The 27,448-nt window shown below is 38.1% G+C and overlaps 1 protein-coding gene and 1 long non-coding RNA gene across 2 annotated transcripts in view; both read left to right on the plus strand.

The window, feature by feature from the left end:
• Positions 1 to 27,448, plus strand: part of LOC139124992 (death-associated protein kinase 1-like) — a 353,067-nt gene that overhangs the window by 237,802 nt on the left and 87,817 nt on the right. The window lies entirely within an intron of this gene.
• Positions 8,918 to 10,553, plus strand: LOC139124980 (uncharacterized). The gene is made up of 3 exons (XR_011550109.1): positions 8,918 to 9,460; positions 9,664 to 9,842; positions 10,312 to 10,553. It is a non-coding gene; the product is annotated as an uncharacterized lncRNA (long non-coding RNA).

Here is a 27,448-nt window from a genome sequence, read left to right on the forward strand (position 1 = left end):
ACCAGTACGTCCGACTTCGACACGCTTATGCTACTGAAACTGTGCAACTGTGTGACGCCGGAACGCAATGCAAGCGAGACATGTAAACACGGGTAAACAGGACGTCGCTCATACTAGTAAATCTCATACTAAGCGAGATTTGCGCGATATCAGCCAGTGCTATAAATATAAAGATATAAAGGAAAGATATAAAGATATAAAGGATATAAAGGAAAATGAGGGCAACTCCACACATCGGCTCTACCAAGATTGTTTAGTATTACGATATGGTGAATAAAAGGATCATTGCATTTATTTTGTGTGGAATACATGGCGAGACACCGGTGAATCGATAGTGCTTTGACCCTAGTCATGTGATTTGGGTCCCCGGTAAACCGGTTTGTTGATTGAGTGATTCGTCTTAACGGTGTTTCCGAACCAAAAATGGGGTTCCTTCATCAGTCGCTCTCTTGTTTTGTATCCCCTCCGCTTGGTTGTGTGATGAAGTCATCTTCGTCCTCGAGGAGGAGAAGCCAGATTCGTTATTGAGAGAGTTAGCCACTATTGACTGACTCTATAGTGAGCGATCCGGTGTGTGGTGTCATATTATAATTAACATGACCAAGCATCGACCGGAGTTTCTGGACGCTTATAAGGATTTTTGTTTTAGGGCATATTTTGAGCGTTGCTAGTGCTCGTTATGTTAACAGTAAATGTTGTACTAATCTGTCAACGATTAGTTTGTTTTAGGCATTTAAATCGATTATCCGAACTTTTAGTTTTGTGTCAATTTTTCGTGGACTTTGTAATAGATTTCGGGTCGATATTGGTGCCTGCTTTCCGGTGTTTGAAAAGCATGTTGTGAAGGGCTGCTTCGAGAAATAAATCTTGTTTCTCTGTGTTTAGCCACTCCCAGGTTTCATGGTTTCGTTAACAATATTTGCTGTAAACGGCCTTTGAAATCGGTTTGGTCTGAGGAGAGTATTGGTTTATTTATTTCATGCCGCCAACTTTGATTACTTATATGGCAGCTCTCTCAGTTTTTGATTTTCTTTGCCAGATGATGTTTTCTGTATTGCTCAGCAATCTTTTCAGTTTGGTTGATTGTAGTACCAATTCGATGACAGATTGCATCTTGGTTTTATACGATAAAGTGGCAAAAAATGGAGACAAATTAAAAAAATTGTTTCCCCGTTGTTAAAACCGCTATCGTGAAACCTTTTAACTGTTTGAGCGATATTGGCAAAGTGTGTTTGAACTAACTAATTAATTGATCAGAGTGTTATCAGCATTGTTATTGTGGACATTTTGTATTCAAGTTTGGATTAGAATTCATTTCAAACAGTGGAATTCAGAACAGTTTGTTTGTAAGATCATGTTGAAAATAAAGTTGTTTACAGTTTGAAGTACATAATGGTTTTGTGTTTTTTGAATGAATGGATTTGTCAAAATTCAGGACAGGCAACTTTCTGGCAGGACAGGCAAGTTTTGAAAGTTACCAGTCCTGATGTCTGGCAAATATTTTGGCCAGTTTCCAACACTGCCCCATATAGGTTTAGTAATAATTCGGTCAGAAAACAAGATTTTAAGCACTTTTGACCGAAATTGGTGAAAATTGCCGACAAACAAACTTTTGGCCTGTATCTGCACGACTAAATTATATCTCACGAGTAGGCCTCTTATCCCTAGGAACCTGCACAACAACATTTAATCTAACGAGCATTTTCGGAAAAAAATGAGTTTCGACATGAAAAAAAGAAAATTGCCCCAAACATATAAATATGTATATTTCATCAAGATTTCATCAAATACGGCCAAGTTTCTTTGAAAATTAGGTTTTGTTACAAATAGGGTTGATTGTTACAAATAGGGTTGACATGTCACCCCTATTTGTAAAAATCAACCCAATTTGTAACAAAAGCAGTTTCGGAAAAATGAGTTTTGACAAGGAAAAAAAAAAGAAAATTGCCCCCAAACATACAAATATGCATATTTTATTAATATTTCAACAAATACGGCAAAGTTTTTTTGAAAATTAAGTTTTGTTACAAATAGGGTTGATTGTTACAAATAGGGGTGATACAGGGGCATGCAAACAAACAACGGCAACATTTAATATAATTTGTGAAATACTAGACTTTTCTGTAATACTTGATATCACTATCTGGTATTATTTACTGAAACGTTGGATGTAAACATTGCACACAAAACAATACGGCATATGATAAGTATTAAGAGACCAGCTACCCAGTGCATGCGAGAATTTAGCTAACTTCCAGTGTTTACGTTTACTACAGTTTGATGAGCTCAAATAAAAGTTAATTGTATACGGTCATATTTGGACATTTCGATCATTTTCTAAGGTTTGCAGATTTACAGGGTATAATTCATTCCCCTTTAAAATCACTACGACTGACTCGTCGGTTTAAGCACAAGTGAATGTAGAAGGTAACAATAGTGCGTGTCCGTATAACGACCTGTGGCTCATATATATGTTAATATTTATTACTTAACATTTCATTTTGACACAGTTTCAGATTACTCCCTTCTAAGATTGGATAATTTTATTCACTTAAAAAGTAAAGCATTAACGCTTTGACTATTACACAGTAAGTGAGGCTACCCACAATTATCCACGATCTGTACACACGGAGATCACTCACTAAACTGAAGCAAATTTCTTCTGTGCACAGAACAACACAGTCCATATTTCAAAATTCTGGCTACGTAGTTCAGATAATCATAATTTTCTGATTTCTAACCGGGAAAAATGAGAAGATCAACGCCTTTTCCGCTGAGGAGATTGCAATTTTGTAATTTTGTTGACACAAATTTTTGACAGCCATACACAACATTTTCAAGGAAATTAAGGGAATAATTTGCATCTGTGTTGGCAAAAGAAAGGCTATTGACTTAATTTAATGTTCGTAACAAAGGAAATTTGAATTTCTGATAGGTGGCATGATGAGACCATCTTAGTTGCTGATAACTTTATCTTGACAAGTGTACCATTTTTAGCACCTTCAAACATCGACATTCAATTTACTCTTGAATTTTAAACATAATCAATCTTGGAACATATTTTTAACAAATAATCCGGAACTTAAATTGTAAGTTAAAAATTGTTAAGAAACTGATAAAATTGAAGAAGCCTTTAGCAAAAAATGTCTGACTGAACAAATCAAGAAGAATTTTGGGTAGCCTCACTAACTGTGTATTATCAAGTCTTCCAATGTGGTGATACGTTTCGTCGAGAGTATTTTCCAAGACGAATGAATATTTAAAAAACCGAAGTTCATGAATGAATCCGTGATTGAGTTTGTATGATATTTATACGCCTTGAGCAAGTTTCCAGTCACTTTTCAGCTACCCAGCTACTGTAGGGATCGCTTTCAGCGGCAAAAGCCAAATGATTGATAGGTTTAAGCGTACTGCCCATGAAATTTTATACGATTTATATTTAGGGGTTATTACACGAAGTTTGGGCGATACCGCGTCGTATTCGAGTGATGTGTCCGTATTTTGACGAGTTGAGTTTTCATTTTCCAGATTATTTTCGTCGTAAGTAATGAACATATAACTGCCACAGCGACCTCAGGGACTGAATGGGCGAACACAGCCCTGACACAGTCAACTATACGTTATTGAAAGTACTTCCATTCTTCGCAATGGAAAAGAAATAGAAAGGCAAAAAACTTAAAACGAAGGCTAAAACTATGTCGAGTGGATGTCCTGTCTAATATGTGACTATAATAACAACCACTGATTTGCATGCATTGTTTTAAGTCATTGCACCTCTTTTGTCATGCGTGTTATACCAGTTGCGATTTCTTTCTATTGATCAGCACGTTAGAAATCGACCCATTCGCAACGAAGTAAGTTATTGACTTGACGAGGGTTAACAAATGCTACAAAAGTATAAATCCAATGTTTCTGTCGAAAGAGGACAACCTGTTTTCTCTTTGTGATCATTTTTATCTACACTTTCCTAGACAGAATTTCAATTTAGATTCATTACTTTAGATAACATTAACGCGCTTATTGTTTCAGACTTTCGTAGAAGCCTACTTGACCAAGAGAGGAAAGGAAATAGCGCCGCACCCGGACAACAAGAGTACACTCGTACACCTGGTATAGATGTTCAAAACGCCACCATAAAAGATGTCGGAGAAGTAAGCATGTGGGATTTTGCCGGCCAACCAGAGTATTACGTCACTCACAATATGTTTCTTGGGGCACACAATGCAGTATTTTTGATTGTTTACAAAGTCACCGAATTTGACGGTAAACCTGTATCATTCGAAGTAGCAGTAAAAAAGGTGAGTAATTTGCACATTTTTTGTTCCGTATTTCATTTTATAAATTTAAAGAACTGGCAAAATAATGCTGGTGAGGAAATTGTGTGGTGTTTTGAATTACAATTCACTTTGATTTTTGTAAACACAATTCTCTATGGACGGCTATAAACGAAGCACTGACAAGTCACGATTGCAATATAGCATCGCATACAAGTTATTTGTAGAATGGATAAAAGAAGAGTCGATTTATTCAATGCTTGAAAAGCGGGTGGCAATTAGACTAACTTAATATTTGTGTGTAATTATGAGCATCATTATATCCAAAGAGAAACGTCAGTCAATATGCGTATGTCAATGCTCTGCGGTGGTGCATGATGACTCCAGCACAAAAGTGAAAATGATGCAATGACAAATATACGTCCACATATTATCTTGACCACAGAGTATATCAAGATGTTCAATTCCAACAATCTTTGCAGAGCTGTCAATTTGACAATATCCAAGTCCCAGTCTTTCATTAGCTTTTTGTAGAAAAAAAGAATTCGAGATGTTGAGTCAAATTACGCACACGCTATAAGATAAGGCTTTCGCCTTGTCTGTCTGTTTTCCTGTTGCGCATAGCCACCTCCTGCATAAAGACTTCACATAAACACGGACATGTTGCGTAGTAAAGTGAATTTCTTTCACCGGAAATATATAAAATATGTACGAAAAAGATGACAAAAGCAACCTCAGATTAGGTGAGGTCAACGGAAATTTTCTCAGTAAACAAGTTCGATTCCTGTCTCTGACAAAATATTCAGACAGAAAGTAATAGTTAGATTAATATGGATTATATTTTTTTCGCTAGAATATATATCTTCAATGAAATCCCAGGCTCTTTACATATTTTATTCATAAGAAATGGCATAAATGAAAATAAATAGGCACCTCGAGTTCTGCGCGTACAATTAACTGTTCTGTATGGGATGGGCGAAAAGATACCGAATCAATCTGATCAAAGCTACATCTTTCTTTTCGGGATTATCCAACTTTATCGTAATACAATACTGAAAATTGATACTTTGTGATAAAAAATCGCATTACGGGAAGGCTGCATTAACTTAGCAATACCCTACTTCCCTAGAGGATCAATTTCACAGACCTGCCTTTCCTACAATGGCACTACAATAGCACCAGCTGGATTAGATAAAACATAACAATGGAACATTCACACCTTGGGGATTAAAAGACTTCTGTTTGTCACCCGAGTTGTTCAGCAAGGACTCGGGTTTCAGGTACCATGCAAGTTAATGCAGCCATTCCCTAATGGTCTTATCAGTGTCCTCATTTTTTGTGATTTGTCCATAATATTCTGTACATATCGTTCTCATTTTCAGCCGATATTTATTCTAAGTGTCTCTTATTTATTTTCTATTTCTAGAACATGACCTGGCTGCGTTTCATAAAAGGATCGATCAACTTTGATCAATATTCATTCGATCAAACGTCGAAAGGAATGAGAAAGCCACGCGTTATATTGATTGCCAGTCGAGCTGATGAACTGAATAAAGAGTACATGTGCGAAGGTAAATATGATATTGTCTCCTGTTAAAAACATTACAAACAAACCGCTTGAAATATAAAGTTATCATTCGTGACGGATGCTATTGCACTAAAACTTGCTTCCAATTGAAAAACAATCTTGTATTTATGATCTGGTAAATTTTGAAATTTATTGCTTCATCAAGTTGAACATTTATCCCGTTCATGAAACTTGTGATAAAGCATACAATTAACCCAAATACTAATCCATTGATAATGCCACCTTGTAAGCTCGAACGAATCACAATTTTCATTACAATGAAGCTATGGCCTTTCTATGACCTTAACCTTGGCTGTTGCACTAAATATGACGCCAGTTCACAACCGTCACCCCGCTGAAACCAGATTCTCTGTAGATTTCGATCACGATGGTAATATCTTTTGTTCGAAATATTAGTGCTATGATATTGACAGAATTGAGAGTTTGGCATACATATTTAAAGTTTATATGTGTGTAGTCACAAAACGGAGCTTAGATTATGGTATGCTGAGAGTACAATATGCGAACGTAAATCTTCATACGATATCGCTCCTCCTCAAGTCCTCACCAGATTCAAGTCATTTAACTTTCATAGCTGCATTGTTGTTACAATATAATCAACTAGAACTATGTTATGTACAATTCAATGGTGTTTTAATCATATATTTTAGTGAATTCAAGAATTAACACGATTTTTAGATAGCAGGAAAACTGACGACTTCGTTGCAAAGTGAGTTCTTCGTTCAGTATACGCAATGTATAAGCACCGCTATAAACAGCAAGACAAGACGTAGACATTATCACCTTACTTTCAAATAAAATAATGCGTGCGAAGATATTATACCATTGTCCTGTGCCATCGTTCTACAACGTCGTCCTTTGATGATGACGTTTATATCCGTTCAAGTTTTGCTCGAAAATCAGACATACAAAGACTTCTCTGCCGTATCGAAAGTAGAGAGTGTTCGTATGTGACCAGATCAGTTGAAGTTTAAATTTCATCTCAAGGGAAATGAATTTTATTCGAATAGAATAAGGAATAAGTGGGTATATGCATGTGATAATTATGATATATATTGTGGCTATAAATTGTGCGTTCAGGTATTTGTTGTGTATAAGACCCCTGGGGTTAAAATAAGCATATTTGTCGGGAAATAATCAACTCGCTTCTTTCGGTGATTTTCATCATATCGCTTCGTTTGGTGATTATTTCCCGCAAATATGGTTATTTTCACGCCAGAAGTCTAATATCCGCAACCAAATACACTCGTTTACTCGTTTAATAACTTCTGAATATATAATCTCACAGTATTTCTTGTGACGTCATCGAAGACTCGTGTTTCCCCAAACATAGGTCTATCCCTCCTCGCCTACCGGCTAGTAGAGATACTGCCGCTGTGTTCGGGGAAACCCTCGTAAACTACAGAAAAGCTGTCAACCGTATTACTATTTTCAAGTCGATTGATTTCAGAAAAATGTCGTATTGTTTATATTTGTCTTTTTTAGAAATAATAAAAAAGCAGAAACCTCTGTTATTTGATGACTTTTGATGACGGGTACTTTTGAAATGTCCCTGATTTTTTCACCTACGTTGGCTTATTAAATTTTAAATATAGGCAGGGTATATTTGAAAATACTCTGGTACGCTTAATTGTAAAAAATTAGAAAAACTCCATTTTGATTGCAGCAAAGTAAATTGAGATATGTGCTATTATTATACATCTACCATCGAGAACAATAGAATTTAGCGTGCGCTAAAAAAGGCCGTACGGAACGCGCGCCCGTTCCGTAACACGTACGGTTTCAAGGCGCCCCATTCCCTGCGGCTGTATCTGCGCGTTCACTGTAGAACGGTTCTAAGGGACCCCTTGGACGAGTGCCAGAACAAGTCTCGCGCGCGCTCTGTACGTACGTATACGTATGTGTGTAGTGCACACACTCCAAAACTTGCAGAAGCGCGTCCGAGGTAGCGTTCCACACTGGCGCGGATAAAATCGGAAGAAAAATTGTTGACATTGCACGAAAAACGGTCACTACTCGGACATTTTGATGCCCCGATCAGGAATGTAAGATGTATAATAATAAGGTTATTACGAAAATACCGCAAAGGATGCACTGGGACATTGGCGCCGCGCATCGCCCTCCGTTTCGCGTCGGGCGATACGCTGCGCCAATGTCCTCGTGCATACTTGCGGTATTTTCGTATAACCTCATATTATTTCAGCGACCAATACTATGTAATGGAATGTTCACATTTCCTTCAAACATTGATATTGTTCATATTTTTATTATATTGTATCATACACTTATTATGCAGTTATTCTCACAACTTACTATAATATTTGTAAATCAATGGAAATGGTGATTAGTATAGTGTGTGCATCGTATTAATATTAATCAAACATAATTTAAACTCATACATTTATTCAAATTGCGTTGACTGTCACTAGGAATGCCTATATCAGCTTTATTTCTAATAGCGTTGATCGCGATTTAAGGTTCGTTACTAAAGATTCCTGCACTAGCGCAACATCGGACACATGCCCACACCCACATGCTGAACACTGCAACCGTATTTAGGCAGTGAAGTTGAGAGATATTCGGGCTTTTAAATTTCATCAGTTCAGCTCGGACCAATTTCGTTCTTCAATGTTGGTAGTTGTTGCAGTTTGTGTCTAAGCCAAAATTCATGTGAATTAGAGTGACATCCAGTATCCATTATAACGCTGGAAGATTTTATTATCATCGTTCTAGCGACAATGTAGGAAAATATTTATGTTTGCATATTAATGAAAAACAAAGATGTCATTTGCGACCAACGCTATTAAACCAGAGACCTAACGGACATGCCAGCATACAGACCTGCATTTAATCTAATAGCCGGATTGGCTGAATTCATCAAATGTGCCTTTCTAGTTTTTATTATACATTGCGCTTGACTTAATTGTATGGTTAGATAATGTGAAGTAATGCAAGATGGATTGAAAATAAACAATTCTTATGCTTCTTAAACAACAAAAAAGCGTAACAATCGAATAACATTTAAAATTATTTCACTGTCATACAAGTATAGAATCGTTAAAAATCTCAACTGATCATGAGCTTGTTCGTCGTTTACAGCATTATGTTTATATACACTCTGATAAAGAGCATTGACTTTACACTTTCGGTTCAATCGCCAACAAAATAATGAACTCATATCTCTTCTATATCTGTCTTCACGTCAGTTCCCTTTTCCCTGTCTTTCACTCTCTCAACTCGTATTAAAAGGGTCACTCTACAACGAAATTAAGTCGTTGTTACTTGAAATTTCTTAGCTTTTAAGAAGGCAACGTTTAGAACTATCTGTAAATTATCGGTATTGAAATTTGAAAAAAAAATTACGATTGCTGAACTTAGTCGACTTTTTCTTATAAAAAACCTAGGAGGAAACATATACATTCACTATATCTTCGTTTGTTAACATCACAGCGGTCATTTGACGAGGCAAATTGTTGAAGAGGTACAGAAGATCTTCAGAGAATATTTGGATATATCTGATGAAACTTTTCTGTTGAACTGTCATAAATCAAGATGTAGTGAAATGGGAAGACTCAGGCTCAACTTACAACAAGTCAAGGTTAGAAAGTCATAAATATTGCATTTATCATGGTATTAATATGATTAAGAAAATAACATAATTCTATATACGATTGAAAAGAATTTGTATATTCTACTTGTGTTTACATTACGCTTGCTTTACTTTCATTCATCTGCTAAATGACAATTATACATGCCACTGATTACTTTATCTCATTGTATCATTCCCATTGCTATTATTAGTTGACAGGAAAGGTTCCAAACCTATGCGCTGAGATCATCATCACAAACACAAATGGTGTGACACATTGTACCCTGTACTCTATTGGAAGTCTTATTTCACTCAGTGTAGAAAGATAGACCCGATCGTTGACGAGGACTTTCTGAAAAAGGCAACCAACTTCCTGAATGATATGGGTGAGGTAAGGTTTCCCAGCATGCACTTTAAATGTCATTGTTCCGAAGTCCCTAATTGGGCGAAGTATTACAATTGTATGTAAACAATTGTATGTAATTATAACGAAATAACATAACCGTAGTTCAAGATTTTTTTTACTTATTTTGTCTTCTCGTCAGATTATTTCGACGAACATTCAGGACTTATCTCTTGTCAATGAACAAGGAAAAGCATTTATCGTTTGAAATGTAATGCATATGACTACAATTTAACATCAAAAGCTAAATGCTGTTCTGTCTGTCGTATCTCAGAGATACGCTATAACTCACCGCCAAACAATACAATAATGATGTATCAAACTTTACACCGAAATGAATTCACCCTTTACCCTTCACTATTCATCGTATTGTTTTATGCACCAAGTTAATTGATCGTGATAAAAAAAACGACAATTTTAAAATTTTAATGTTGCAAACTCGAAATTGTATTTATAGGTGCTCTATGTCAAGCAAACAACCGCTCAGAAAGAAGATGTTATTGTGTTGGAACCAAAGTGGCTTTGCGACAGGGTATTCGGACCGATGCTGGCCACCAACGTGTTTTCACAATATGTAGATAAGTTTGAGAAGAAGACGTTCTATCCATTGAGCGATATTCAAAAAGTTCTTGGAAAGCATGCTAATATAGAGCTACTGATCGATCTTCTGGAGTATTGCGAACTTCTCTGCAAAGCCAGTCTGAACCGAAAGACGTTCGGTGAGGAGTTTAAGTTTCTTATTGTCTGGACTTTTAACAGAGGAGATGCCAGGTGACCAATGGGATGTTGCAACACGGTGGATATATAGTTCGGCCGGCGGTTTGAATGCCATGACGATACAGATAGCTTTACTGCAGGGTTTTTCCCAAGATTACAAGTCCGCCTGTACAAGCAGTTTCTTCAGCTTGATCACCCTCCGAAGAGGTTATGGAAAAATGGAATAAAAATTTGTCATGGTGTCGAATGCCTTGTATTTATGACAGATCACAGAAGAGCTGTCAACATTTGCGTTCGGGCAGAAAAGAAGCAGTTAATTGGAAAGTGTCATGAGATCCTGGAAATGGTGACAGAAGATATTCGTGATATTTTCAAACAAATGTGCCCTGGCAATAACTAGACAAGCGTATCATGAGTGCACAGTCTCTTGCAACGGTCACTGATGTTGAAAAGTTAATATACTACGCACAGCAGGATCTGATAGCTGCTGAAGAAAAGGGTCAACGTGCTCATTCTTCAATATTCGATATAGTAGAAGATACCACTGATCTTCTTTGCCAAGGTTATGATACTACCATGCTGAAACAGAGCGGGAAACACTGCGATGTAAAATGGATGCTACAAGAAACACGACGTGATTTTACAAGGAGAATGGATGTTGAAAGGGCATCATACTATCCCGACATGGCAGAACTCATTGGAATTGGATACCAAGATGTCAAAGCATATGAAGCAGATCGCACAGAGAGACCGATCACCGACTACTTATTGGAGGAGTGGTCCCGTAGGTGTGCAATGACTAAAAGTCACAAACATGGTGACAATGATTTTACGCTAGAGGAAACACGCAAGAGCGAAGTCTGTCACACAGGTACACCACCAGCTTCTCCGTCACAATATGGCGGGAAAACCGCTCGAATAGCTGGAGAGAAACAAAAAGCAACAGAGGGAGATTTCCATGAAAGTAACTTCCATAACCTATTGGCGATATTGCACAAGATGCAAAGAAGCGACATGGTGGATCTCATAGAGGAAATGTTTCAGAAAGTAAAATATCATAAATAAGGCAAATGATTATACAACGGCTCTGAGGCGATTAAACTCCAACTGTTTTAAGTAACGGTCAGAGGCTTACTTGATCCATGAAGTGCCTTCAGTGAAGAGGGAAGAATAAAAGATGACATTTGAAATAATGATTATGGGTTTAAATTTTAATCATCATCGCCAAACGCAAGATATACACCTAGTGTAACAGATCATCATTAAATCAAGCAAAGAAGAAACGAAAACAGTTAATCGTTTAAGGCGAACACAGAAATTAAATTTCATAATGAAATCTTTAATGACTAGAGTCATGATTTTAACAGGTTTATTCGTCAAATCATCTCGTTAACAATTACTCGCGTACAATTAGAGTGCTCTTTCGCATCACTTCTACACTATTTCAAAAGTCCAAGCCTGCTCAGGATTGGTTCCCAGACATAACAGCTCATGAAATTGCTGATCATTTTTGTCGGTACTTTTTGAAGAAACATCATCGATATCCGAACAAGCCTGGACTTTATCGATGCTGATACACGCTATTGGTATCACTACAATGTGATTACAGGATATTTGGTAAAACTCAGACAGCACTACATATATGTAGCCTGTAATAATATCTGCCTATCTCTGAAGACTACGCTATACATTATCATCTTGATTTATCAGAAGTTTTTGACACAATTGACCACAACCTGCTATGAAACAAGAGAACAGACGCTGCACTACAATGATTGGAATCCATGACCATTGGCGGTCTTAACAGCAAACCTGTTCATTTCATTTTGGGTTACCACTAAGATCAGTGTTCTGTCATTCTTCTCATAATTGACATCTCTCTACCAGGTTAACTTTCACGTCAACATTGTATTCATCGTTATTAATATACAAACGGCAATCAGCTCTGCATGTCTTTTTCTTACTGAAATGCTTGATCTGTAGAAGTTCAATCGAACGTGTATTGCACATGTCAAAAGATCGACGAAAGTAGACAAATTACAACTCAATAACGTTAAAATGGAGGTCTTCTTTATTTGATCAAAACATTGTTGACCCCATTAAAATCGGTAAAAACATTATGAGTCTCTGACATTTGATATATCTCAAATTATGATGACGTTTTGTCGGCATACTACGTTAATTTGGATATCAGGAAATACCTAAGTGGGGGAACCTGTGAGGAGACTTCATGAACGCCAATTTTGATAAACCAGGAATAAGGAAAAGAATATATTACAAGTAGTGGAGTCCAAACTAGCCTACCTTACAAATTGTTGTACGAGTTTCCCGGCCGTAAAAAATATATTAGACGGTGTCCTTATAAACGGTAGCTAGAATTGTTTTCCCGGTCCACAAAATCAGACAAAATACATCAAGCCCCTCCACAACAACTTCACTGGCTACTTGTTCTATAAAAACAAAATATTTGTAAAAAATCATGCTAGTAACAGGCAGAGCTCTCAACGGCCAAGTCCAAATCTGTATTCAAGATTTGCTTAAGCCCTACAATCCCTAGTCTTGTATTGCGCTTGAAAGCCCAAAAACAAGTCGAACGTATTTCACTATTAATTGAAATTATATAGAGGGACAGCTGTCTCTCCTACCGTGCGAAATTCGATAAGCATCCATTGTTAACAGATATACCCGTGAATAAAATTAAAATTCATCAGTTTGCTAAAGGAGATAACATACACCAAATTCACATTGAAACCGAAAATATTTGTTGGTTTGAGTGTCATAATTTTTGTTAGTTGCTTGGTTGATCTACCAGTACATTGAATCATAATGTGGCGTTTTCTATTTCAAAAGGTAACTAGAAAACCGGATTCAAATGTATTGATTTAGCTAAACGTCATCTTGTTCTTAATTCAATATTTATGAAGAGCTGTTTCTGTGTATGAGGATCTTATCATTGCGGCTGTAATTGCCACATAGATTATGTTGTAAACTGGCTCAAGCTAATTACCTTAAACATTAGACCATCAAGCTAAACGGAAAGTATTGTCTATTGTCAGTGTTAAACAGCTAAATATCAATATTTTGTAAATAATATACTCTGCTTTTAATCGCAGTCCACTAGCCCTTGTCACCGGTAGGTTAGATTAGAGTGCAGTTATTGCCATGACTGCATCGATATTGCAAAAGAGAACTAGTTTACTAGTTTAAAATGTGTTATTTGTGAAATCACCTGAAAGTAGTGCATATAGTTGCCGCGCTGGCTTCGCAAATTCCATAAATACTCCCAGTTTTTAACCGTTTTCGTTTATTTGTTTATTATATAATGTACTTGGTGGCTAAACAAGTTTTCAAATATGTTGATTTTAGTCTAAATTCATTGAAAATTCACTATTCATAACTGTGTGCTGATGAAAATATCTAGTAATGATTGATGAGATATTTTGTGTTCCAATTTAACGTTGATGTCATTTGTAGCAGGATTTTAGTATATTATGGGTGAACTTACTTTTATTCTGCTTGACACTTACGCTTTTTTATCTTACTTATTTTTTTTCGTTGGGTTGTAGCCTGTCAGGTTGGTGTATCAGATAAAATAACATTTTAAATTTTGATGTGCGCATGCATCTTTCCTTTAAAGATAGTGCTTTGTAGATGACATTAACGAGAGACATACAAAGACATATATATTCAGACTCTCATATTTTTTATGATTATCCATTAATGTATAACGTAAGAGGGCTTATTTTGAAGGGCTAGTCGTGAGAAAAAATTCACCATCAATACGATGGGAACTAATTTGGGATAATTGGATGGTGAAGTAATGCTTATTTGATCTGCAAATGAAAGCTCATCTTTCTTTTTAAGTTACACACTTGTTTATGAGTTATTTGTAATATCACAATATTGAGCTATAGCGCACCTAACATTTTTAAGAAATTTGAAAAATGTAAAAATCTAATTATCCCAAATTAGTTCCAATCGTGTTCATCTTAAAAATTTTATCGTCCTTTTATCTTTGTTAATGGAAGTGTTAAGAAAAAAGTTAAGGTTTCCACTTTGAATGCGCATTTACCGTGACAACTTATTAATAAGAAACCATATGTTAAGATGTTTGCCAGAATGCAATACTTTATTATAATTAAAAGAGGAGATTTGAGAATTTGATTGTGTTATAATTGTACTTGTCATTTCCAAATTTGACATTAGTTTCTCAATATTCTACTAGACTGTTGTGCAAGGTGTGTGGCAGATTACACTGATACAAGCAAGTGTTATGTACGCGTAGATTTGACAAAATGTCAGTTTTGCTATTTCAATACCAATATCAATCAGACATAGTCGGTTTTTGGATACAATAACTGGTAATCTACCTTATGATTATGTAGTGGAATACAAATATGCATATACATGAATGCAGTGTTGGAAAGCTTTAATCATGAGTGCTATTTCTAGTGCGCATTTTGTACATCAGTGTAGAATTACACAAGTCAACTGGCAAAAAGTGGCTGCGCTTGCTTGATTAGTCTCCACGGACACCGTCGGGGGGGGGGACATATAGGTTTGGTCATGTCCGTGCGTCCGTCCGTGCATCCGTCCGTGCACGCAGATATCTGAGAGATGCCTGGAGAGATTTCTTTCGAACTTGGTACAATGATTGCTTCATATGTCATACATATGCACGTCGATTCCTTTTGTGATACGATCCAATATGGCCGCCGAGCGACCATTTTATTATGATTTTTCATGTACAGAGCCAAAAGTCAGACATGTTTCAACTAATTTTATTGAAAGGGGGCCCATGGACCGGTGGTTAGGGTAATTGACTCACTATCGGAGGATGGTGAGTTCGAGACCCGCTTCAAGTCAAGGTAGATCCAGAGTAGCGCATTCACTGTCAGAGGACGGTGAATTCGAGACTGTAGCTCGGTGTTGTGCCCTTGGGCAAGGCACTTTACTCCTCTGTGCTCCATTGGGTAGTGGGTTATGGGTACCTCATCCTGTAAATGGGGTAGCTCGTAGTGCCCGTTGGATGATGGAAAAAAATTGGTACATGGACATTGACCTTTGTCGTGCATATGCACGTCAATTAGATTCACGACATGATCCAATATGGCCGCATGACGGCCTTTCTGTTACAATTTTTCATTTTCTTAGCCATTACTTAGGCATGTATTCAAAGTTGGTAAAAGGACATATAGCTATGTCATACATATGCACATTTATTTGTTTTGTGATACGATGTAATATGGCTGCCATGCGGCCGTTTTTGTTACGATTTTCCATGTACCGTGCCATAACTCAAGCATATCTCACCCAATTATATTCAAAGTTAGTATAAGGACATTAGCTCATGTCATACATATGGACGTCACATTGTTTCAAGATATGATCTCATATGGCCGCATAGCAGCCATTTTGTAACAATTTTTCTTGTCCTTAGCCGTGAGTAAGGCCCGTCTCAACTGATTTTATTCAAAGTTGGTACAAGGACAAAGACGTATGTCATACATATGCCCATTGATTTGTTTTGTATTATAATCCAATATGGCCTCCATGCGGCCATTTTGTTACGATTTTTCATGTACGGAGCCATAACTCAGACATGTATCAACTGATTTTTTCATAGTTGGTACAAGGACGTCGACTTATGATATACATATGTATAGTCGATTTGTTTCACGATATGATCCAATACGGCCACATGGCGGCCAGTTTGTTGTGTTTTTTGGGGGGCGAGAGCCATACCTCTGGCAAGTCTCAACCGATTTTTTTTTTTCAAATTTTGTACATGGACATTGACTTAAGTAGTACACATGCCTGTTGATTTTGTAAACAGTACGATCAAATATGGCTGCATGGCCGCCATTTTGTCACGAATTTTTCATGTACAGAGCCATGCACACCAATTTGTTTCACGTCATGTAGCAGTATCATGTCAATTACTTAAGTTTCGTTATTACTGCATCAGATTTCATGAAACTTGGTACAGATGTTAAGCTCACATTACTTTAACAGTGAAAAAGACATTTATCAGTGTCATGCTAATTATTTTGTACCTGCTTAAGTAATGAGATTTCCTAATTGGAGTGATATATCCGCAAATACTGCGTCAAATTTGATGAAACTTGAAAAAGATGTTGATCTCATAGTGTTGTAAATACTGCATCAAACTTTATGAAATATGGTACCGGTGTTATTCTGTCAGTGTTAGGATTTTATGCAAAAATGTTTGGCAACATCCTGTCTATTAATTACTAATTGACTCATTTAATGATCTTTTGTAACTAGGATGGTGGCCTAAATTGGTTTTATGTTTTTACCACCATGGAACTCATTCTTGGCCATTGAGCGCCATATATATCGCAGTATTTTTATCACAGACCTAATTAATGAAGATGACTCTACTCTCTTTTTATGACTTACATTTAGAGTACTCATTGACAAGCGGGGACTGTGTCATCAACGATGACTTGTTCTATTCAAGGGTTATATTTAACACGATTGGAACTAATTTGGGATAATTGGATGGTGATTTTTTTATATATTTGATCTGCAAATGTAAGCTGATATTTATCTGTATTTCTTTTTAAGTTATACATTTGTTTTTATGAGTAATTTGTAATACCATGTGACGTAGTGTCATGTGATTATTATTCATGAGCTGTCATTACTATTCATGAGGGCATGTATATCTCTCTTAGCCCACGTGTACTCAAGGCAGTCTCCAGCTTACCATCACACTATGTACGTAGCTTAGAGCTTAGTGTAATAAAGTAGCATCTTAGATTATATTGTACTCGCTGTTTCCAGTCGTCTTTACATCCCTTCATCATTGGAATACTAGCCTTGCCGGCCCTGACACGCTACCACATAACCGACAATACCAACGTAACCTCGGTTATATCACATTGGAGCCAGCGGTTGTGATTCTAACTCACATTCTCAAGACGGACTTGGAGGAAACCTGGTTGTAACAAAGCTTAACCCGTGAGTACTTTAAAGACACTATAAGCCGTGTGTAAGGCACACTCGGAACTTTGACAAATAACTGTGTGCTACTAAAAGCTGAGAGACTCGGAACGAACGCTTCTATGGTTGTTGTAACCTGACTTTGCTACAAGCAGCAAGTTAAATATCTGCCGGAACTTTGGAAAGTTATCTGCAGGGGGAGACTGTCGTCATTTTATGTATGCATTAGCATGGTAATGCATAGCAGAATCTCCGATACCTGAGATATTCCAGTGGAACTGAATTTGCTGATCAACTTAATACTGGTGCAGACGTCGCCGTGTGGACGTAGCTGATAGACCAGAGACGAGAAGTTGGATGTTGTGAGCACTGTCAACCTAGCGGAGAACTCAACCATAAGCAGCAGAAGCAAGTTCACAGAAGACGGGGGACAATTAAAGAAGACAAAAGAACTTTTGTGTGAAGTGAACTTAATTGAACCTTGCCGTGGACACTGTCAATGAAGCAACCGGACTTGCTTTTTTATGACTTTGAAATTTCTGAAAATTTCTGTGTGCAGAGAATTTTCACAATCTTTTTGTTTCAGTGTTTAGTTAATCTTTCAGTATACGCGGGAAGATACATCCTGTTGACGCAAAAGACTGTAAGTACTAAGATAAACACTTATTGAAACAAAGTCTTAACGATCTAAAGATAGGTTGTTTTTCTGGGGTGAACGCCCCTTATCTAAGTACCTGTGCAAATCGTACGACAAAAAATTTGCATTTCTGTGATTGTGTACTTGGGTATCTTTTCATTAGCAGTGAAAAACAAAGATAAGAAGCCGTAGGAAATACTATCATTCAGTTGCATTCAATTAAGAAATTTACACTGACTGGTGGGGTCAACACACTGTGTGGTTGATACCATTGCATTCTAGGGGTGACCAGGTAAGTGTATATCTCTTACTACAGCCGTGTGCTAGTGAGTAAATGAGTATGTCCGATACGGAGGGTGAAGTAAGCTTTCCCAGTTTGACAGAAAGCCAAGGCCCGAAAATTAAAAAGAGCCTATTGATGATTATGGCGCAACAAGTGGTTTAAGTGGAAAAGAATTAGCTGAAAACCTTTTGCATCAAAAAGAAATTCTTCAGCTCAAATTGAATCTGTATAAACAAGAGCAGGCAAATCACACGCAGCATTTAGAGAGAGAACGCATGCGTATAGATGCAGAAAAACAGAAATTTGAGCAAGAAAAACAATTTCGTGAAATTCAACTAAAGGCAGAAAGAGAACAGCGCGAACACGATTTCAAAATGAAAGAACTAGAGGTAAAAGCGAAAACAAATTCGCAAGATACGGATCGTGAGTTCAATGATTGGACTGCTAAACTCCCTCAGTTCAAGGAAGGTGACAATGTTGACACACATTTGCGTACATTCGAGAGGCTAGCTAGAACGTACAGTTGGCCTAAGAAGATTTGGCCAAAGAAATTAGCTCCGACTCTTGTAGGTAAGGCCCAGGAGGCATATTCTAGGTTGAGAGAAGACGATGCCCTAGATTATGATAAGGTCAAAGTTGCTATACTTAGGAAGTATGAGCTCACCAGAGAGTCATACAGAGTTAAATTCAGAGCTTGCAAACATACAGATGAAGAGACATTCTGTATGTGGGGTGATATTGTTGCCGATACTTTTGACCGCTGGATGGAAACAAGTGGGGTTCCATCCTTAAGTGGTGACGAAAAATATGAACGGGTACGTGAACTATTTATAATGGAGCAATTAGTTGAGGGCGTGCCCAAGCAAATGCAAACATATTTGAAGGAAAGAGATCCTGAAAACTATAAGGAGTTGGTAAAACTTGGTGAAACATATAAATCTGCACATTCTGGCACTGCTAGCGATCAGACTGAGCGGAAGCGGGGTTTCAAAAGTTTTAACAATAAAAATAAGCAGCAAAAGGGTGAGGGAAAGAAGTTTGATAACTCATCTCAGAGTGGTGAGAAGTCAAAGCCCTCAGCTGCATGTTATACTTGTGGGAAAACTGGTCATTTGGCAAGAAATTGTCCCGAACAAAAGTCTGATAAAAATGCAGGTTCAGCAAAGACAAAGGTCGTTGGCCATGTCAAAAGTCAGGATGACAAAGGCTATGATATTTGGGCTGAATTTGGTAATAATTATCTACTTGGGAGAAATACTTACGTTGGGAGTTTAGACGGTAAACCAGTGAGTATTCAGAGGGACACGGGTTGTTGTCAAACCTTGGTAAAGCCAGAGGTCGTACAACAATCTAACTATTTGCCTGGAGAGACTTGCAATATTAGTTTTGCAGACGAAACAGTGCACGAGGCGCCTGTTGTCAAAGCCCACATTGAAAGTGAAATTTTCACTGGAACTTACGTATGGGGGTATGGAAAGGTATACCCAAGGATGTTCTGCTAGGTGAGGACGCGCTTGCCTTGCAGGATCGCCGTGCCTTAGTGGTCACAAGACGTCAAAAGAAAGCGCAGGATGAGCGTGAGGCTATAGTTAAGCAAAATGAAATGGCGTCTGGTGTGAGAGCAATACCTGTTGAGGAATTGCCGACTCTCAGTGAAGCAGAAGAAAGTGATGATGACTTCGATGAGGAAGTAGAATCATCTGATGAAAGTAACAGTGCTTCAAAACACATTGACAAGGTCAATGAAATCCAAGAGGTAAATGGGTCACGTGACGAACACGATGATTTACTGTGTATCTCTAGATTGTTTGATGAGGACAATTTAAACAATCAGAAAGCGGATGATGTAAACAGTGAGAGTGAGTGTAATGATACTCCCATGATGCATCAGCCCTTGACGAGCCGTTTGATGAAACTTCATCAGATCTGAGTGACATCAGTGATGACGAGGAAAGTGATGACGTCACTTCTAAAGTGTCCAAGAATATTTCCACTGGATTAAAATGTCAGCAGGAATATGCTGAAATATTAAGATTAGATCGGGATAAGTTAAGAGAACTTCAATCAGCCGATCCTACTCTTGCAAAGGTGCGAGAGCATGCAGATGCAAATCAATCATCGGAAAATCAAACTGGATTTTTCTGGCATGAGAAATTATTGTATCGTAAGTGGATTTCTTCACATAAGGTGCGTGAAGTTAGACAAATTGTAGTACCGGTGGAATGTCGCAATGCATTGCTAAGAGTGTCACATGACATACCTCTGTCAGGACACCTTGGCATTGAAAAGACTAAACAAAGGCTGCTACAATACTATTATTGGCCCGGTATTTTTAAGGATGTTGCAGAATACTGCAGGACTTGTAGTCCATGTCAAAAATCTGCAAGACGGAGAGCGTCTGAGAAAGCGCCTCTTGTTTCAATGCCTATTATTAATACACCGTTTGAGTTAATTGCAATGGATATTGTGGGTCCCTTGAAAAGAACTCGACGTGGAAATAAGTTTATTTTAGTCATCGTGGATTATGCAACTCGGTATCCAGAGGCTTTGGCTATGCCAGACCAGGAAGCCGAGACTGTTGCGACAGCGTTGATCGAAGTTTTTAGTCGGATGGGACTACCTGGTGAAATTTTGACAGACCAGGGTACAAACTTCATGTCACGCCTTATGACTGATATGTGTGCGAAGTTGAAGATCTCGAAAATTCGAACTTCACCATATCACGCACAATGCAATGGATTAACTGAACGTTTTAACGGAATGCTCAAGGCAATGTTACAACGTTTCGTAGCGGAAGACCCGAAGGAGTGGGACCGATATTTGCCGTACCTTCTTTTTGCGTATAGAGAAGTACCGCAAGCGAGTACCGGTTTCTCACCTTTCGAGCTAATGTATGGTCGAAGTATAAGAGGACCACTCGCTGTGATCAAGGATCAGTGGACTGAGAAAAGTTCACAGGAGGAAAACTTGGCGCAATACGTAATAACGATGTGAGAAAGGCTTGCCGACATGAGAAAAATTGTCGAAAAGAATATGGAAAAAGCCAAGCACGACAGAAAAAGTGGTACGATAAGGGAGCAAGGAAACGTTCTTTTAAGAACGGTGATAAAGTACTTGTACTCTTACCTTCCTCCACGCATAAGTTGAGTGCTCAGTGGCAAGGACCATTCACTGTGGTGAGGAAAGTCTCAAACGTTGATTACGAAATTGAGCGAGGTGGCCGTAGAAAACCGAAGCGGGTTTATCATATCAACATGCTGAGAGCATGGAAAGAGAGAAATAAACCGGTGTATTTTGTTGACACTGTTGATGCTGTGTGCAACAAGGACATAGAAAACTCTATGTACTACACACTGGAGGATCAGAGCACAGAGACTTGGAGAGATGTAGTAATTGCGGATTCGGTAACTGCGGATCAGCGTGCGGAACTGTTACGCTTACTGCAAGAGTACAGTGGTGTTTTAACTGACATGCCCGGTTGTACTGATCAGGTAGAACACGATGTGATAACTACTGACGAAACGCCAATTCGTCAGAAGCCATATCGTCTACCGCAGGCAGCTGAACAGACAGTTAAAGAGGAACTGCAGAAAATGCTGAAAGCTGGAATTATCAGTGAATCAAAGAGTCCCTGTGCCTCGCCTCTCGTTTTAGTCAAGAAAAAACAGGGCGGAATTTGATTCTGCGTTGACTATAGAGGACTGAATAAGGTCACGGTATCTGACGCATATCCGATGCCTGGCCCAGATGAATTGATTGAGGAAATCGGTGGATCGACTTATATATCGACGATCGATCTCACAAAGGGATATTGGCAAATTCCCTTGAGCAAACGTGCTAGGGAGAAGTCTGCCTTTATCACTCCTTTTGGACTGTATGAGTTTACTGTTATGCCATTTGGGATGAAAAATGCGCCAGCAACTTTTCAGAGGTTAATGGATAAGACATTTAATCAGCCCAGAGAAAAAGCATATATGGATGACTTGGGTCCACATGATCATTCATGGGAAGATCATGTTAAACACCTGCGTAGCATATTTGAGAGGTTGCGTAGTTGTAAACTAACTGCTAGACCAACAAAGTGCTATCTTGGTGGCAGTGAGGTTTCTTTCATTGGTTACGGTGCTGGAAGTGGAAAAACAAAACCTATGGCAGATAAGGTTAATGCTGTTGTCAATTATCCAACACCAGTGACAAAGCGGGATGTCAGATCATTTTTAGGATTAGCAGGATACTACAGGAAGTTTATCCCAAATTTCTCTGACATTGCAACCCCATTGACTGAGCTAACATGTAAAAATAGCCCAGCCAATGTTCAATGGACTCAGAACTGTGAGGATGGTTTCCAGAAGCTGAAAGATACTTTAGCATCATCACCAGTTCTGGCGGTTCCAGACTATAATAAGCCTTTTCTGGTGCAGACAGACGCGTCTGACCATGGTATTGGTGCGGTTTTGTGTCAGTATGATGACAAGGGAGAGAAACATCCGGTTCAGTATATTAGCCGAAAACTCCTCCCCAGGGAGAGAAATTACCCAATATAGAAAGAGAGTGTTTAGCCATTGTTTGGGCTGTGGAAGCTTTGAATCCTTATTTGTACGGGAGAGAGTTTACAGTTCAAACAGATCACAATCCGTTGGTTTGGTTAGACAAAATGTGCAGTAAATATCGTAGGTTGTTGCGATGGAGTTTAATACTGCAAGAGCATCAATTTAAGATTGAGTACAAGAAGGGCAGCGAAAATACAAATGCAGACGCATTGTCGCGAATGTGGAGCTCGGATGTACGGTAGTGAGTGAAGGTGCATGAATGATGTAGTGAAAGGGCTGTAGTGACCTGATATACACTGTTTTCAAAAATGCATGTTGAATTTTCAACCCTTATAGTAATGGTGTTTGCCCAGGTTGCTGTACCCGACTTAGTAGTTTTTTTTGTCATGTACTTTCTTTTAGATTCAGTAGTATTAGCATTGTATTATTTCATTTTGATTTTTGCTGATTTTCTGAATTATTTTGCTGTACTAGTGATGTAGACTCCCTGTCTCCATCAAAATAAGGAGGGAGGAATGTGACGTAGTGTCATGTGATTATTATTCATGAGCTGTCATTACTATTCATGAGGGCATGTATATCTCTCTTAGCCCACGTGTACTCAAGTCAGTCTCCAGCTTACCATCACACTATGTACGTAGCTTAGAGCTTAGTGTAATAAAGTAGCATCTTAGATTATATTGTACTCGCTGTTTCCAGTCGTCTTTACATCCCTTCATCATTGGAATACTAGCCTTGCCGGCCCCGACACGCTACCACATAACCGACAATACCAACGTAACCTCGGTTATATCACATACCGCAACATTCAGCTGTAGGGCACCTAACATTTTTGAGAGATTTGAAAAATCTGAAAATCCAATCAGCCATAAATTAGTTACAATCGTGTTAGTTATATGTAAACAATGCCAGGTGGACAAGTTTTTAGGGTCGTCATTTTACCGTACAAATATCATTCTTGATGTGTAGTGTTATTCAAGTTACCTTTAAAGAGGGGCGGGAAATAAAGGCACATACAAGCGAGAGATACTGAACGAATGAGCAAGGTCTAATTACGACACATTTATTGTCAAAGTCCATAGAAAGATCGTTATTCTACCAAGAAGTAATCCATTACAGTGAAATCGAGTTAGCTCATAACACGAGACCACTTACTCAGAGCATCTTTATCAATCTCGCTTGTCTGTGTCTCAGATGATTTCAACTTTAGAGTATCATCAATTTTCCACACCTCATAAGTAATATTCCACTTTCAGCAGCTTATGGGATTTACATTTCCCAGCTTATTTGATATGCTAGAGCATGCAGTTCCTATGGTTACTTTGTAGGGAGACATGGCCATCTCTCTTACAAGCTGTTAAATCAAACGCTTTTTCGGCAGGTATCGCAAGCTGGTAGATAAATACAATATCCCATAAGCAGGTGAGAGTGGAATATTACTGATGAGGTGTGAAAAACTGATTGTACTAAAGTTGAAAGCATCTCTCTTGTCATATAGCCTAGTACCTATCTGACTTATAGATTGATATATGGCGGGTGCCACATGTCGGGCAGGATGCGCTTACTTTTTTCGAAACATCTGACATCACTTCTTGGTCTTCTGGCCAGAGGTCAATATATCTTTCTTTCATGAATATGACTTTGTTTGTGTACCGTTTATTTACTGTCTGTTCTCTGCTGTTTTGTGTCTATGTTTACAACTATTGTCATACGAATTCTGACCTACTGTCATTGGATTATTGATTGGTATGATTGCGATTATTTTTCTCAGAGCATCTACATCAATCTCGCTGTTTGATTTATGGCAAACCGAATGACAAGAATGCCTCTCTCTCCATAAACTGCATTGCTTTAATCGAGTACAAGGCAAGGCAAGATGGTGGAACAGTATTGGGGTGCCGATGGTAATACCCCGATTATCATCGACATGGCAGGGTTTGTTGCTGAAGAATGTTGACAGGTATATGAAGAATTAATCCTTAAGAGTGTATGTTCAATGCTGTAAGTATGCCACACACTTACCAATGGATGTGTAAGCTATATACATGATATAAACTTGCTTTACTTACACTTCACTTCACTTAACTTTACAATACCATAGCTTTGCACAAAACAATACACTCGTCCTATATCTCCCTACACTTGTCATGTGAAGCATATCATGTCACTCGAATTAATTAAGCATTCGAGGTTATATAATAGTCGTGTATTGATAACTGTATGTCACCTGACGAAGATCTTGTTGACCCTCATAAAATCTACAATGTTTATATATATATATATATATATATATATATATATATATATATATATATATATATATATATATATATATATATATATATATATATATATATATATATTACAACAGATCACATTATTCTTGTCCATTGGCATTAGTAATAACCCTGTTTAGTCGGACATTAATAGTCAACATAACTTCATCTTCTCTTTATTGAATGAGTATCAATTGTGCCACAGATGGCACATAGGAGGGGTAACATCAGCATCTGCTTCACGTTTGTTTATGATTGTTTTTTTCCGGTATTATTGCATCAAGTGGGTGTTTTGTTCGAACCTGCAAATAAGGAGCATTGGCATTATATATCAAACTAACACAGTTTTGTTTACAAGGCTTTGTTATTGTTTATACACAAATAATATCGATACAACAACCATAATGGCAACAAAATAAAACAATAATGCACAAAACAAAGTCTATGCCCTCTCGTCGATAAGAGCAATGACTTCCTTTTCAACTATTGTATTGTGTTCACATTTAGTGATTCAGGTAATCATCATGTAACAATACCAATATCGGCGAAGCGAAGTCTATTGTAAATCGTCTAAATTATCATGTACCCATGCTCATATCGCCCCATTCTTTTCACATGTAACGTAAGATATCAGTCGTTATATTTTACGGTACAGACCTCGTCGAGATGTGTTGCATAAACGTCGTAAGTCTTGGAGTACTCCCGAACTAGTTGCAATGGTATAAAAAAAGTAAACAAACAATATGCCTGCCCCTCTCTACTAACAATGCGATGCTGCATTTCAAAGGCCTTGAGGAACAAGGATATTTCGGGTAGCTAAATAAGGAAATAATATAACGAATCTGGTAATAGCACCCGCTGGTTCTTCTAATTTTTAGGCAAGGTCTAGCAAATTATTCTATCGGTGGCACAGCACAGTCAACCTCCGAACAGGTAGTGTGCACGTCGCGTGACACATGTTGACATGACAACTCTTGGTGTAAATACACAAAATGGCCGACTCTCTCAGCTCCATTAGACGATTGAGTGCAACGGGAGTCACATTTATGTAAAATATGACTACTGACATCGTTACAACTCTAGACTTGCAGGATAAAAGATCACAGAGCATCTATATTGATGGCATTTGTAAGGAAAACTCATAGACGCAAAGAAAGGTTGTTGGTAAATCAGTATTTTTAGTCTGGATTCGTATAAGTCCGTTTTCCTACCTTGCTTTGTAATGTATTTATCTATTGTTGTTACTGTTGTTCTTGACTGTCCACTTATTGAGTTTACCTCTGGTCATAATAAATATCTCTGTAAGAGAGGTTTTGTTACAAGTATTTGCGATTACGTTACGTAAGTGGCGTACGCGCATCCTTGTCTACGTGTGAATTTATCTGTTGCTTTGTGCGCCCCCGATAATGTTGCTGCATTTGTCTCAGACATATGCAAAAAAGAAATATTTACTTTAATTATCTTGATGTCTTTAATGAATCTTCAAGTAGGCAAGCAACCACATAAAAGTATCATGTAAGCAAATGCGTTGATATCAGAATATTTTGTATAGGTTCCAATAGTACAAGAAGTACTTGCTATGATTTTGAAAATTAACGGAACTGTGTAGTCATTGTCCACACTCGTCAGGTGCCTTGACAAAACAATCTTTACAACCTTAAACTTAACTTTAAAGAGGCACTCCGACTTTGCAACATTTTTAAAACACATTTGTTTAATACCAACGGTCGATATTTGACATGGCGACTGCGCGCGGATCGCGAGATATCGATAAAAACATGTCCTCAAAAAAGTTAAAGTTTGAATTCCGGTTGCCCACCTGAATTCAGCTTCCGAACATATAACGTTCGGCACTGGGGCCATTGTAAACTAAGCTATGGAGTACGAGTGTACGCTGACGCTGCTCTACGCCACAGCAGTACCACTCGCGTTGGTGAGCGGTCATGTCCCATGGGAGAAAGCCGAGTCCTTCTGACTCGGCGAAAAAAAAACCCGAAAAACAAAGTTTGCTGATTCCACCAGAATTCGCATTTGTGACTAGCACAGATAGGTGCGGTTCATACATAGTATGCATAGTGGCCGCCGCGTGGTATGCGCGCATACCACACGCGGCGGCCGCTATGTATCGACCCATGCGTAACTGTGTGGCAGACGACCAAATG

The sequence above is a fragment of the Ptychodera flava genome (assembly GCF_041260155.1).
Source record: "Ptychodera flava strain L36383 chromosome 23 unlocalized genomic scaffold, AS_Pfla_20210202 Scaffold_24__1_contigs__length_23054250_pilon, whole genome shotgun sequence".
NCBI lineage: Eukaryota > Metazoa > Hemichordata > Enteropneusta > Ptychoderidae > Ptychodera > Ptychodera flava.